Raw genomic sequence first — 16,085 nt, forward strand, 5'->3', positions numbered from 1 at the left:
TGAAGATCTCAATATAAAGGAGCAAATGGAGGAAAATGTAGCAGAATGGCTGGTTCAGCTTCTGGGTATCATTTAGGCTGCAACTCCATTGTTTGAAAAATTAAAGACAACTGCACTTGTCTTACAAATCCAGTCTTTACGAGAACAGGACTGGGGCGGGAGAAACGTGCACGGCCCACTGAATCTTTTTACCGCTCCCCAGGCTCCTCATCTCACGAGGCTCGCAGATATTGTAGAAGATCTGTGTTTGGGAAGCAAAGTCCCTTCTTGGAAAAACCTGCATTCCTGCCCTGTGCCCTCGAGATTTAAAAGTTCTAGCTGGTCTTCTGGAGGAATCCAGAGCCACCTCCTGAAATGCAAACCGTAGGGAGATCATCCTTATCAGAAAAAAAAGGGGTGGGAGGAAGCTACATAAATGAAAAACCTGAAAGGTCTTTTCCGCAAATATTAGTAAAAGTTTTAGCCATCTGAGCAGATGACTTTAAATTCTATCTGCCAGGAACACAATTTGGGTCCAACTGTTCTTTCATAAACTGCTGCGTTTACTAGACCATAATTTATCAGATCATGTTCCTCATAATAAAGCATGCCTTTCTCTAGAATAATCCCATATTTGTGCTTGTCCAGTAAAGTTCAATCAGTGGAGTAGTATCTGGACTAACAGATTGGAATAAAAAATGTGGTTCTTTCTCCTCCTTAGCTATGCAAATGTGAACATGACGTTTAACCTCCTGGGCTTGTGGTTTTCAGGATGAAAGAAGATTGTTTTTATGGTTAAAGGAGTAATTTATGTTTAAAAGAAAAAAATTAAATGTGGCACATGGTATAGAATGATAACTGTTCCCTTAAACTTTTTAGTCCCTTCATCGTTGTTGTAATTAAAACACCACATGCATCATCTATTAGTTCTGGTTACATTAAGTTCTATTTTATTCTTTGAATTTCCAGGAAATGTTTTGCAAAACATGTAATATTGCATGGCTTCATGTGTGAGAATGTGAAATATTTAAAGAAAACCTGTTGTAAATCTCACAATGTTAAGAGGCAACTCAGGCATGTAGTGTAAAGGAAAAAAGATCTCAAAATGCACTCATCTTAAAGGTTAGCTGTGGCGTATGAGAGGGTGTTTCTATGCTGGCAAAATGGGGAAAGGAAAAAAGATCTCAGTGTAATACTTTCAACATGGTGCTAATAATGCCAGTTCTTACATAGACATGGATTTTCAACCAGAGGGAGGGAAAAAAAGGTGTTCATCTTATTTTCAAAGACTCAGTTACTTATATATTCAGCACATACTAATTGTTATGAACTCTTTAAATGGAAAGGAATGTGAAAAGTATCAACTTGTATTCTACTGATAGGGAATTAAATCCACACATCGCTCACTGAGGCATGTGTTGCTGAAAACACAGCATTCATGTAGGTGTGTTGTTTTTCCCAAAAGGGCTACCTAAAATAAGGCTCCATTTTAATATCAAAAATCAAAAAAACACTACTTCTGTTTTAGCCTTTACCGAAGGCAACCTTAAAAAGTATGAGGGGGGTTTCTTTTGATTTTTATGGTTTTTTCTCCTCTTTCGTAGTCATTGTTTAAATAGTGAAAATAGCCAGAAAGCAGATTTTCAGTGAAGATGGAATCACACCTTGCATTTCATCCTCGTCTGGTTGAAAGCAGAATGACCGCCCAGACCAATGAGAATCGAGCACGGAGTAAAAACTATCGTATACGCCCACGGAAATGTTTATGGCAGACCCCTGGCCACAAAAGCTGTATTGGGATACTGACTCTTATGAGCAAAGAGAAACAGCTTTAAAACTTCCGGCATAAGCCTAAGTGAACAGGAACGATCCAGAGCAGGTCTGGGAGGAAACTAAAAACCTGGGCAAACACCGGCTTATGCTTCCAAAGCCTCCTATTGCTGGGTAAAGCCAGTCTCATCTATTCCATGGGGGTTGAAAAATGTCACCCTAAGTGAACAGCAGAGGGCAGAAACCTCGCAGAGTCCTTGCAGAGTGGGTAAGTATTTCTCGAAAACAGGTTCAGTAGAGAGTAAGATATAATGCCAGACACTTAGCACAAAGAACTTTTAAATGTTGATCATTTTCGGCAGGCCAGGCCCTGCCTACGTAACTGACTGGCTTGTTAGGTAGCCAAAATGTAAAACTCATTTGGTTGCAATAGTAAATCCTCAAAGTACGGCCCTAACGAAATGATGACAACACAATGGGAGTATTGAGAAAACCTAATAAATGTTCAGGCCGGCATGGTAGTAGGCGGATCTCTGCGATGTGCTTTTAGGGTCAAGCAAGTTCCCACCACCATACAGCCATGTCTTCCCACACTGACATGCTATTCCTCATGGTCCGCTGCCTGCTTCCCTGACCACCACGTCCCAAAGCCCCATCATCTGTGCCAGAACAGTGAGTCAGAAGATTACATGAGAGGCCAAGATGAGGATGATGAGCAAGAGAGAGGAAAAGCAGTGGATCACTGCTGGATTGTCAGGTCAGGAGAATCGCCTAGGAATCCAAAACCCGGGCCACATCCTCCATGGCAGTTTCATTTGTCCAGGTCCAACCCCACCAAGCTCACCTCCTCTCACTGTGCAGTTTTCTGATTTGTCACTTGCTACAGGAGAGAACAGATGGGCTAGCATAGGATATGCCAGAATCTTAGGTCTGTTCCACCATACGCCCTCCTATTTCTTCCAAAATTGACAACTCTACATTTATAATGGATTTCCTAAGCACGCGGTGATATTTCCTTAAGAACAAAAGCAATAATGGACCCAAGTTTCTGAGACAGAAAATGGTACCAGGGGATGTTCCTGGGAGAGAATGGCACCTTGAAGGCCAAGATGTGCTCTGGCAAAGTCAAGCTTTCCTGGCATAACCCAGTTTGGATCTGACCTCCAAGACACTAGGGACAACTCTGCTTTGGAGAAAGTTAAGGGGCACTGGGCATGATTAAACTGAATGCCTTTCTCAGATTCAGAGCATAATGACATAAGAAAAGAAATTGCTATTACTTGAATAGAAGCTTCTGCCCTCTCAGACCATGCAGACAAGAACACCTGGGGAGGGGGGGGCAAGAAAAATGAGGAAAACCACCTGCGATGAAGAGCTACATTTCAAACAAGCGGCCTGAACTTCAGTTTCTGCACCAGTAAAACGGAGCTAGGGCTGCTGCTAACATTCATTTATCCTTGACTATGTGTCCAAGTACCAGCATGATGAGTGCCTTATTGCATTGTCTACTTTAATTGTCACTACAGCCTCATGAGATTCCCATTCAGGCATTCCAGTATTGGTTCCCCAAGTACTTTCTAAAGAGACTGTTCCAAGCTGGCTGCCCATTTATTATTTTACGCCCGCCTCCTTCATGAGGGTGTCCACCTCATCCCCTGCCCTTTAAGTCATTCTCCCTCCCTCAGCCACCCAAGACCTACTCTCTACGCGTTGCCTCATTTTGACAGAAAAGCTTCTGCTAGCAATGATAAAGAGAAATTAATCCAGTAGCTTTTCCATTTATCCATGTAATCACTGATGAGTCTCTACTATATCTCCTCTCATACCTTATCCTTGGCCTCTGTACATATTCACATTACTAAAATTATGCTGTAACAGATGTTTCAGCAAAGGCGACGCCCCATTTCCAAATCAGAACTGCATAAAGCATCAGCTGTCCTCAAAGAACCCTTTCGTTGCCCCACCCAAACGTGAGCCATCTTGGTAGGATTTCGCCTGTAAAAGTACAAAAGCAAGCTCTAAAAAGCAAAAAACTAGTGAAAAGAAATGGGTATAGGAAGCCCAAGAAAGAGACTTAGGGAGACATTTGATACGTGGCACTAGAAGCTGTAGAATTATATTGAGGCTTCAGTGCAGAGGCAACAAAAGCAGAAGGGATTTTACCAGGCACAGAAGAAAGGCTCGCTGGCTTCTTTTTGGCTTTCTGCTTGCTCAGATCAACCACATTAAACAGACTAAGGGGGCCAAGCGTTTCCATCCAAAAGGTCTTTACACATGACATTGAGAAGCTACATGGTCCAGCTAATCATAACCATCCCTTCTACTTCCGTGTGTACATAGCAAATAAGAAAAGCGTTGTGGTCAAATTATTTGTAGAGGCCAGGGGTTGAGGGTGGGGGCCCTGGACGGGATTCATCCACCTGGAGAAGAGGCAGATCATGACTGAAGAATTGTAGTCATTCAATTGCTTTGGGAAGGGGAGAGCCAATAGCAGGTTTCAGAAAGAGAAAATCACAGTGCAAGTTACTTCTGTCCATAAGGAAAAAAGGAGCGGGGAAAACCAGCTTTCCAAGGCAGTGCTGGAAAAGCCCTGTTCTGTGTGCCATGTGAAAGCACTTTGGTCGACGATGCAAAGTCAACTTGAGGCAGAGCAAAATACAGAATTGGAGCTATGATTCCACTCACCCGAAGTGTGGGTCTTCGACGTACAATTCAGCGCGCTTCACTGACTTGCTCCACAGCAAAGCCAAGCGACGAAGCCAGCCCCAGACGGCTTAGGCAATAAAGAGCTGGATGTAACTGTTAAAAAGAAAACAGAGAATAGATAAGATTCAAATGAGCACATAAAACAATAGAATAAAAATGCAAATAAAAACCATATATCTTCAAAATGTAGGAAGGTTGAGATTAGAAGCTAAATGAGCTAAATAGCACACCTCACCCTTTAAAATTTCTTTCAATAGAAGAATGTGAAATATGGTATAAAACATACTAATTAGTTCAGTCATTTTAACTATGGCACGCCATTACCATTAAGATACAAAATTACCACAACAGTGTACCCATTTGTTATCCTTCAAATGTGATGTTGTTTATAACATAAACACTGAAATACATAGCAACATACAGATCTTAAGTTTGTTCTTCCCATTTACAAATGATTTACTTTACCTTAAAATTTAAAATTTGCTCATCCAATCTGAACGTTTATCTTGCCAACTTTTAAATTCAAATACTTGCCAGTTAGTACCATTGTCCATAGGACGTGGGAGTATAGTGTGTATCAGAAAAGTCCCACTGGCCCCAACACAACTTGCTTTGGACAAATAACTTAAGCTTTCACCACCTAAAAATGGGGATATAATGGTACCTATTCCATAGAAATATTGTGGAGATTAAACATAAAAATCCAACAGAAGCACATAATACAGCGCCTGACTCATAGTACTCCTTCAATACATGTCACCCGCCATTGTTGTCACTGTTACCACCATTCCAATGCTACACGTCTGAAATGTTATCAACAGATTTGGGGCTCCTCTCCTAATGATTAAGCCTTTAGAAAAATGCAAGCATCCCCTCTTTCTCCAGAAAGTCTGAATATTAAATGAATCCACAGTAGGGCATTTGCTATTCATTAGGTTCCCTTCTCCCCTGGCCAGTGGGCTAAGGCAGTGCTCTGGGCAAAAGGGGTTTTCTTAAGTTCGCAAAGGGATTGTGGTTAGCGGAAATAGAAACAACGCCAACAAAGAAGGAGTGACAAAAACTGAAAACAAACAGTTCTAGCTTTAATTTTCCGGATTTGCCCGTCATTCTCATCTTGGGCACTAAACATGTACCTCCACCTGTAAACAAGAACCTCTCCTCAATCAGCACTTCCTGGGGACATGGTATCCTCTGATGCCACGGTGCCAGCCTCACTAAAGCCATCTCTAGTCCCCATACCTGTCCTTACTGGCTACCACGCTCTTGGTCATACTCCTCGCAGCAGCAAGCAGTATTCTCAGACTGATGGCTCTATTCTACTTAACCAGGACTCTCTGAAAAGATTTTCTGCCCTCTGCAAAGATTCCTTGTTCTGTGGCATAAGTATTGGGCGCTAGTATCTTCCAGTCAAAGGGCTTGTTGCAATGCAGGGAAAAGCATGGAATTTAAATCACAGTAGACCTGAGTTTGAACTGTGTCTGTATCACTAATAAGTGACACTAATAAGTAAAACCCCATTCAAGGTTCCTAAGACTCTCTAAGCCTCCGTCTTTTTACCCAAAAAAATGAGAATGGGGCAAAACACCTATCACACAAAATCGAGTAATGAGGAAGGAAAATGCTTCCAGCACACAGTGGGCATACAACAAATGTTAATAGCAATTTCTCCTTTCTTTGCTCTGCTTTCTTGCTTATTATAGTAACCTAGTAATCTGATGATGAGAGAATTAAGATGTAGAATTGTTTTATCAAGACTATGTGTCTTTAAAAGACAAACTGATAAAAACTAGACAGAATTACAAGACCTCATGTAAACTTGTTTTGTTTTTCTTCTGTTTTATTTTTTTTTTCAAGTTTTCAGCTTGGAAATCAGAGCCAAGCAAAGCAATATGGTTCTTTGATTTCCACCTTAGAAATTCTTCATCCTTTATTGTCTTTATATTGTACAAGTTTAGCACTTAATTATACCCTACTTTGTAATAATTAGGTGTCCTTATAATCAAGCCTGTTTACTCGTACAATTCTGACCCTTTAATCTCTCATGGATATTAGTTTTAAATGCTATGAAGAGCCACAATTTAACAACCTTATTACTAAATAAAGTTGCAAGCATATTTTGAAGAAGATTTGCCCATGGATTACATCTAAAAATTACTTTTAAAATTAGGAAGAGTACAAACTCATAAAAGGAACCTTAACAGTAGAGGCCCGAGGGGTTTCTGCCCCGCGCCGACCACCTGTGCAGCCCTCAGTGAGCCGGCGGCCTTCATCCTGGCACCTGGGCGTGGCCTTGCATCTGAGTCAGGCGTTTGTTTTAGTGATGTCACAAATTTATTTGACAGATACGGTTTTTCTATAATAATATGACTACGATAAGAAAGCTGTAAATTTGAGGCAGCAGAAATGTGACTTGCTTTGTTATTTTTCTAGCATGTTAATTATAAACGTAAAAGCCTCCTGCTAGAATGTAAAGGAAACATGCATGATCGGTATACATAGTACCCTCAATATGATGTAATGATTAAATTCTGGGCTCCACAGTTAAACTGCTTGAGCTTAACACATGATAGAAGTAATTCTCAGTCATATGATCTAGAACAATTTATAAGCCTCTATGTTCTCTAGATTTTTCTTGGGTAAAGTAAGGATAAAACAATATCTAACTCATAGGACTATTGTAAAGACCACATAGCTAATTCACTTAACACAATGACTGGTACATAGGAAATGTTAACTATTATTATTTTCTATTTTTATCAATGAAATAGATTTAAAAATTCACTGATTTCTGAAGTATTAAACTCACCCCATATTCTGTTATATGCATTGTAAATATCTGTCAAGTGAATTAATGGAAATTTTTTAACCAGCATATTTTACTCATTAAGCATTCAGTAACAAACAATACATGCTTTAAGGCAATACACTTACCAAATGTTATTATTTATTAGATTTTCATCTATATTAAGATATATCAGATAAAGCTTATATGTTGATTGAAATTCAATACCATATTCATTAAATTATAATGAAACTAAACAAACTTTATATTTTTTCTGAAGTATAAATTACTGTTATACACATGGGATTTTATATAACTACAATGAGAATATTCTCATATTTATTTTTAAAAATTATAAGATAAAATGGTACAATTAAATAAAACCAAAGAAAGCAAAAGTCATTCAAGGGCACATCAGCCAGTAATGATGATTGCTTACATTTTGGTGACCATCCTTCTAGATATCTCTCTATAAATAAATTCACCTTGAGTAGATAAAATTGTATATAAATAGGACAATACCATCCATCTATTTTTTATTGCAAATGCTTTTCTATAATAGAAAGACACTTTCTCGATTATTGATGGCAGTTAATCTGGTCCCCTTTTGATACAATCAAATTATTTTAACTTTTCATTTAATGCTTATAGGAAATTTGAGAAACACAAGCATCCTATTTAAAAGCATTAATAAATGAGCAATTTAAATCAGTTAAATATTACTGGCACCCAGGGAATAATTTAGGGATGTCTTAATTTGCATCTTTTAGGTGGACTTTTCCACCATTAAACATAAAAATCAAAAAAATTAAGCAAATACAAGACTGCGTGTTTTACACAAATGCCACAAAATGAAGTGATATAGACAAACCTGTAAAAAGCCAGACAATAGGAATAAAACTTACAAAATGTTGTTATCGTCATTTAAGCTATCAGTTCCCTTAATGGAAATTAAGTTTATAGGCTTAAGAGAAATATTAACAATTTTCCCTTTAGATATAGAGAGAATGATATTATAGTGCAAGGAATGGGAGATTAGTAAATGCAAATTAATTGACTTCTTTCTAATGAATAAAAATAAGGATTTCAGAGACATGAAAATATGAGCCTTTGAGTTTCATTCCACACAGCAGAAGAAAATGAAATCACAAGTTCAACTGAATGAATTTCAGGATACTCAAGCCATTTTGCATTTTACTATTCCTTTAACTGTTTAGAAACTTCAGAACTTTTCTAAAAAGGAATATTCTAAGTCCAAATAAAAGATATGTATACTACTTAATAAGGAAATTTGATATGAGGCATTTGGACCTGCAACAAAGTAATTTTATAATGCAGATAGTTATTAATTGATCTAGATGTACTAAACCTAGGCAACCAGTATCATTCACTCATCTACTTGACAGATATTCAACTGAGTACTGACCATGCATCAAATGTTACTTCAAGCTCTAGGTCTATGCTGTCCAATAGAATAGCCACCAGCTACTTATGGCTATTAACTACTGAGCACTTAAAATGTGGCTAGTCCATACTGACATATGCTGTTAAGTGTGAAACACATACCCAACTTTACAGATGTAGTATAAAATACCTCAATATTTTATCTTGATCACATATTAAAAAAAAATGTTTGATATATTGAGTTAAATAAGACATTAATAAAATTAATTTCACCTACTTCCTTTTAGTCCTTGTAATGTGCCTATTAAAAAACGTAAAATGAGTCCTGGCTGGTGCGGCTCAGTGGAGTGAGTGCCGGCCTGCAAACCAAAGGGTCGCTGGTTTGGTTCCCAGTGTAGGGCACAGGCCTGGGTTGCAGGCCAGGTTCCCAGTGGGGGGTGTTGCGAGATACAGCCACGCATAGATGTTTCTCTCCCTCTCGTTCTTTCTCCCTTCCCTTCTCTAAAAATAAAATGAAACCTTTTTTTAAAAAAATGTAAAATGACAGATGTGGCTCACATTATACTTGTATGGAACAGCCCTTCCCCAAGGGATGGTGGAAGTTAAGGAAACGATTCTCTGTGTTCACGTTCACATGCTATGGTCAAGCTCTGACACTGTTTAAACGCTTGTGTGAGACGCTGAGGAGGGTGAATGGGAATGGAAGCTGCAAGTCAGCCGCTGAAATGTTGCCATCTAGTAATATGCATCAGAGAGACACACCACAAGTCTCCTAATAGCAAAGCAATCACATACACATACCCCACAATATAACTCTTGTCTGCAAAGAAATCTCTCCGATAAAGTCGTGGCTGTTCAACAGGGCTCGCTTTTTTTATCATGAGGGGAAAACTAGGCCAAGCTGCTGCATAGAACCTACTGCTGGGGTCACTGATCAGTTCCTTGGAATTCGGGGGCTGGGGGAGCTCACACTTTAGTTGCTTTGAACAGTAAATGTGAACAGTGGGGCAAGAGAACAGCCTCATCACAAATGCTATTTGAAATTCAACCATGTCCCCAACCTCGTAAAGTTGGGCGGTGGGAGGAGGGAGGGAGCCCGGAGAAAAAAATTCAAAATGTTCAGAGGTCCCAGGAGCCTCCCTAAGAATCTGAAAGCCCACTGTGGGCGTGACAAATAGATGAGAGAAGAGACTAGGTTAGAGATTAATTAGTAGACCATATCCTTTGGTGGCTCTGACCAACATCACAAAGAAATTATGGGCAGCCCAAGTCACAAGGCATACTTAGAATAAACGTAAAAATAGCAAATTTCTGTTTTTATAGTATGTTTTATTCTCTCCAAAGCCACTCATGCTGAAGAAGTCTCCTTCTCTCACTACATGGGATCTCTGAATTTTCATTCTTTAGGGTGAATGAACATTTGGATTAATTTAAGTCATCTCTCTCACACAGAGATTTCCACAATAATCTGACACATTCTGGCACAAGTTTGCTCAGAGTACAAGGATTCTATCATAAAGATGCACCACACCGATGAAAACACAACCAGGATTTTTTTTTAAATCCTTGCTTGAGGGCACATTTACTGATAAAAGAGAGAGAGAAAGAGATGAATTTGAGGGAGAAGCATCCATCAGTTGCCTCCCATATGTGCCCCGACCAGGGATCAAACCTGCAACCTAGACATGTACCCTGACTGGAAATGGAACCCACAAGTCTTCAGTGCACAGGACAATTCTCCAACCACTGGTGTGGACCTGCCTGGACCACAATCTCGTTTTCAGCACTCAAATGCCAGATCTGTGACACAGCCTACCCAGCCAGTTATGTAACAGAGTAATTATCATATTTGACTCTTGTCCCTGAGCAGACTACTAAGTCCTTTATCTGATCCCTTGAACTATTGCCTACCGTACCCCTCAAAGGAATACCCATTTGTGGATAGTATTTAGTCCTGGTATGGAGACAGCGAACTTCTTTCCTGCCCACTCATGGCTATGCATTCTCACCGCCCAGAGAGCATAATTCAGGTGAGCAGGTGAACAAGTGATGAAGGTAGCTTACCACCTATACTTGTACATCAACAAACTCATCCTCTCAGCCTTGGCTGGGTAGCCCAGTTGGTAAGAGCGACCTCCAGATAGGCCAAGGTTATTACAGGTTCCATCCCCAGTCAGGGCACATTCAAGAATCAACCAATAAATACGTAAATAAGTGAAACAACAAATTTCTCTCTCTCTCTCCCTCCTTCCCTCCCACTCTCTCTCTCTCTAAAAATCATGAGTGCAGACAACACTGTGGTAATAGAAAGAAGGAATGGGCGTTGGGGCTGGGGTGCGGGGCAGGGGAAGGGTGGGGGGAAATGGAGACATCTACAATAGTATCAACAATAAAAATAAGGAAAAAATAATAAAATAACTCTTAGGTTATACACATATAAATAAATAAATCAATAACAATAAATAAAAATTTAAAAAAATGAAGGAACTAGTCATCCTTGGCAAGGAGAACATAACCTAGAATACTGAGTAAAGGGAGAATACGGAACAACCGCAGTGTTCTATGTTGCTATACTGCAACACAGCAAGCCTGAGAGAGGAGCTCAGGGCGTTCCATTTATAAGGAATGTGGTTTCCAAGCACATGAGCTCTGGCCAGCATTGGTCTATGACAAATTTGCAAAGTAAGGACAGAGTAGGAAGTTTTTCACAAAAATAATAGAATCAATAAAGTTATCCAGGCTATGAAGCACCTTTGGATTTGCTTTATCCACACTCAGTTTGAAGTGATCAATTTACTAAAAATCATAATTGATTCCTAGGTGCATTAAGAATAACTCTCCATGGACTTATGTTTACTAACACATTATCAGCCATTGCTGCTTTTCTTGTAGTTGGATGAAAGTAATGAAATTGTGTTTCTTTAAAAATTAATCCACATTCCTCCCCTTCATGCACGCTACTCATACACAGATGCACGCACATACAGGCACGTATTTGCTCCCTCACACACACACGCACATGAGCTCAATACCGGCCCTTAAAATTTAAAGGGGTAGATCTATGTTGATGGAGCACTTCAGAATTTTTTTTTTAAAGTGGAAAAGGAGGTAGAGGAATGTGTAAATAACATGTGTTCACAAAATTCTGAAAATTAAAGATCCCATATTCCAAATGTCATGTAGATATAATTATACTCTTGGATATTCTAAAAGTATAATCATTAAACAGATGAAGCTATTAGAATATTAAAATAAAAGGTTATGTTTTAAATGTTTTAAATACAAATAATGCCTATTTGAATAGCACTGCTGTCAGATCTAATGACATCAATAAAAATTAAGAATACACATTCAAAATCAATTTCAGAGCTGAAATGAACTCGTTGTATAAGGTGCTAGTTAAAATAGTGCCACTCTTCCAAAACAAGAAATAAAAACGAACTGGCTTATTTACTGTGTTAGTCTCACCAACATGAACTGTGCCCTTTAAAATATAAATTCTCCATTAGGAGTAAATAGAACCACACTGTAAACAAGAAATCAGTGTGATTAATATATATTAAAAATATTCCCAGAAAACCATTATATTAAGCAGCAAACAAATGCTTTCATCCCTTTCGTTACCCTCTCCTAATTAATTCAAGATTGGCACAGTCTAAGAACTAAATTTATTTTCAATTAAAATAAGGAGCCCGTATGTCATGATAATTTTTTGTTACTATTTCTAATGTGCAAAACAAAGGTTTGCTGTTAGCATTGAACATAGTAATCAAAACAAATCCTTTAATTTTCCATAACAGTACGGATACTTGAAGAGTTGTTCTCCTAGCAAGGTACTACCTCAGTGGTTAATCCTATTAAGAACCGAGCCTCACACAGCCACTAAATCCTCTGGGGAATTTGAAGAATCAAAGGCTTACTGCACACTTAGAAGGTAACAACTTTTGTAAAGGGCTCTATTTTACGAGGAACAAAAGAATACCACTTGTGTACTTAAATATCATCTGCTTTTCCTTCCCAAATACTCCATTTTTAAGTAAAGATATGTGATTTAAATGTATTTAGAGTTTAGCTTTTGGCACCGCGCTCGTTTCTGAGCAGAGCCGCCATCTGCGGGCCCCATGGCTCAGGCATAATGATATGCTTACAAGCTGCTTCCCTTTTCTGCACAATGTACCCTTTTCACTTGAACATACATTTTCCATAAATTTTTGAATAACACATTGGACTCTGGACGTTTGTTGAAATGGGACAAGGGAAAGGCTGGTAGGCTAGAAAGTGGCAATTTTACTACAGAAATGGGTGCTGTGGAAATATCCCCTCCAGCTGCCCCCACCTCGCCTCCCACCGCCCCCCACCACCACTGTGTGCCTTTCTTGAGCTGTGATCCTTTAAAACTGCACAGAAAACTTCTCTCCTCCCTGTATTTATAAGGCTCGGTACATGAACTTGGGCAGAGAGCCCGCCTGCCCGCCATCCATTACACCTGCTGGGTGACAAACAGATGAGAGTCATCAAGCGGACTCCCAATGTTTGATCTCCTGATACTGCCAGATGTCCCCCATTTACATTCAAACACAACCACAGTCATTAATGCAACTCTGCCAGGCTGACATTTAATAGGGAGAAAAAGTTGAATTCTAATCTAAAAATCCTCATGACCCAAGCCTTTCAGTAAGTGAATGTATACACTATTAAATGTGCTTCAGTTTGCCTAAGTTTCTGGCCGGTGAGAGAACGGATTTCATTGTTCGGGTGGGAGCCGATCCAGACAGGCAGACTTTGCACATATTTGGAAAGGGAAGACCTGTATCTTGCCCTATTTATTTCCTGGAATTTGAATGTAAACAACAAAATTTACCTTCATTTTCTCTGCCATCGTCTTAAAGACAATAAGAATAATCTTGATTGTTGGCGCCAATCCAAATACAACCAGTTACTAAAAGTAAATTAGTAAGACAATAAAAGCCAAGGCAGTCATGAACAGAATAAATATTCTTAGTTTCTTCCCTGCTTTCTCCCTAGCCTAATAGTACTTATGAAACTGCTTACTGATGAGATTTAACTGGTAAACTTAAAAAAAAAAAAATCAAATGCACAAGTATCACTTCAGAGCCATGGAAAAAGAGAGTCCAAGAGTGAGATCCAGGAATTTTAAAACTTCCTCATTAATTCTTTTGCACTCTCTCCTCGACCTTGAGCGTGGTAACTCCTGGAAGGATACGCAGGAACTACTCATGAGAACATGACTAAACAGCTTGGCTTTTTGACTTTCTTTCCTGTTTTTTCTTTTACGCAGAAGCATTTACACTGTGTCTCCTCTGAGCCTGGCATGGGAACTTGGTACACACGAAATCTGTGAGACAAAAGGTTTCATCTCTGGAGAGGCAACACGTAGCTCTGGGGAGAGACATAAGCTGCCTAATATTATGAGGGCAAAGAGATTTTTATATAATAAGTAAAGGCAGTGATAAAGCCTTGAGGTACTTTCCAGAAAATTACCATGTTTCCATCAACTGGATGTTTCTAGATGATTTGGGAAGGAAGAAACCACACGACCTCCTACAACAGCTCCCAACATCAACGCCTGGGTGGGGCTCTGATTTGTTTAGGGAAGACGCTGACTTTGAACATTGAGGAGGAAGCTAGAAAAGACAGTAGTTTCTTTCTGCATCTTTCCCCTACTTACACTTAAATCCTTTTAGATTTTCTCCTTCTAGCTTCCTGTCCCTCTGGATTGAAAATACTTTCTCTTCAGAGACATGTCGCTGGGCAGCTGCCCTGGACCCCCAGTCCCTCCCCCACAATCTGCCCTGCCCTCCTCACCTCACGACTGCTACGGGGAATTACTGTTCAATTGTTTATTCCTCTTTTATCTGCCTCCCTACATCAGAGCAGAGGCCTTGCCTGTCGTTCACTTCTCCCCATGACCTAAGATAACACCTGACATGAAGTGAATATCCAATACATGACGAATCAATGGTCCAACATAGAGATACTTTCTTTCCTTGACCCCTTCTCTCTCAAGACATGGATTGTTTTCTTGCAATGTGTCTTCTTGGATACATTGTGGGAATGAATTTTTCATTCAAAATCCAACCTGATTCTTTTTTTATGATTCTTTTGGCCTATCTGCTCTGTCGCCTTTATACGTTGGGTACGCTTACACATGGGCCCCATTCAGTAGCAAACCCCATCTTTATGCAAACCCAGTACATCTGTGGTTCATCGCTCACTCTAACTTATATAATATCATACTGCCCCTGAGCAGGGACAGAATTACAAACCTTACTCAAACCGTACAGTCCATACTAGAGAAGAAGAACAACAACAAAAAAATCTCCTCAAAGGAAAAATACTTGAGGAATTTCTGTTTCAAGGTCAAGACAAGAGAAGATGAATTCAGACCATCAACTCATAGGAGGAATTAAGCACTGAAATCATCAGTTTAAGGCTTTTGGTAACACTGGTATAACATTAAATTAGGCTTAAAATTGCTAAGTACTACCAGGCTACTTTTATTTTAGTTTTTCTCCAGCTGCTCAGCACATCCCTGCAATTTCATGGCACCTACTAATGGAAAGGGAGCTCGGATTGCATTGACAATTTCATGACAAGTCATACTTCACCTTCCATTGTCCAGTCTTCTTAGCTGTTCATTATCTTGACTGCTGTGCCTACGAGATAATGATGCTTCTACCCCTGACTGTAACACATTTTTGCTCCAGGGTTCCTTTTAATTGAAACACGCTGTCTCTGTTACTGTTTTTTGGTGCAAAAGTAAACACATTTAACACAAGAATTCAGTTTGTATTTGCTTCACCTATAGGAAGTGTGTAAAAAGTCACCTCCCTCCAGAAGAGGGACTGAATGATCCTTTTGAGCCATTAATTTTTTGTACTCTTTTCGTTCACTTTCATTACCATTGGTCACTTCTGGGGATGTGATAATTATCTCTCTGAAAAAAAAATATTGGCCATCCTTACCATTTCTCTAAATGTTCCAACCCCATTTAGGAAGTATTGAGTAATGTTCCATTAACCCTTAAGCATAAAATTGACTGAAAATGCTTTAACTCTAAAAAAGGGGGTCAAATACATTGTGCCTGTTAAATTATCGGTGTCCATTGTAAATGCCATTACATGGCCACCAATTGACTAGAACAGAATTGCCCATGTTCAGGATTGGGGCAGCCACGCATGGCCCAAGAGCTGCTCTCGCCTAGCAGGCATTCTCAGAGTTGGAACTTGTTCAGTGGCAATCACTGAATTCCTTCTGCCGACAACTACATTTGAGAAAATGAATACATGTATAAGGAGCATTAGGGTTTATTTCCTCATTCACTGGCTGGCAAAAAAAAAAACAAAAAACTGATGTGCTATCATACCAGAATCATGCCACGTTAAGCACTGTACACATCTTTATTTTATCCCATTTAACTGTT

Source organism: Pteronotus mesoamericanus, unplaced genomic scaffold (assembly GCF_021234165.1).
Source record: "Pteronotus mesoamericanus isolate MK-2021 breed Mesoamerican mustached bat unplaced genomic scaffold, CSHL_Meso_final contig_2, whole genome shotgun sequence".
NCBI lineage: Eukaryota > Metazoa > Chordata > Mammalia > Chiroptera > Mormoopidae > Pteronotus > Pteronotus mesoamericanus.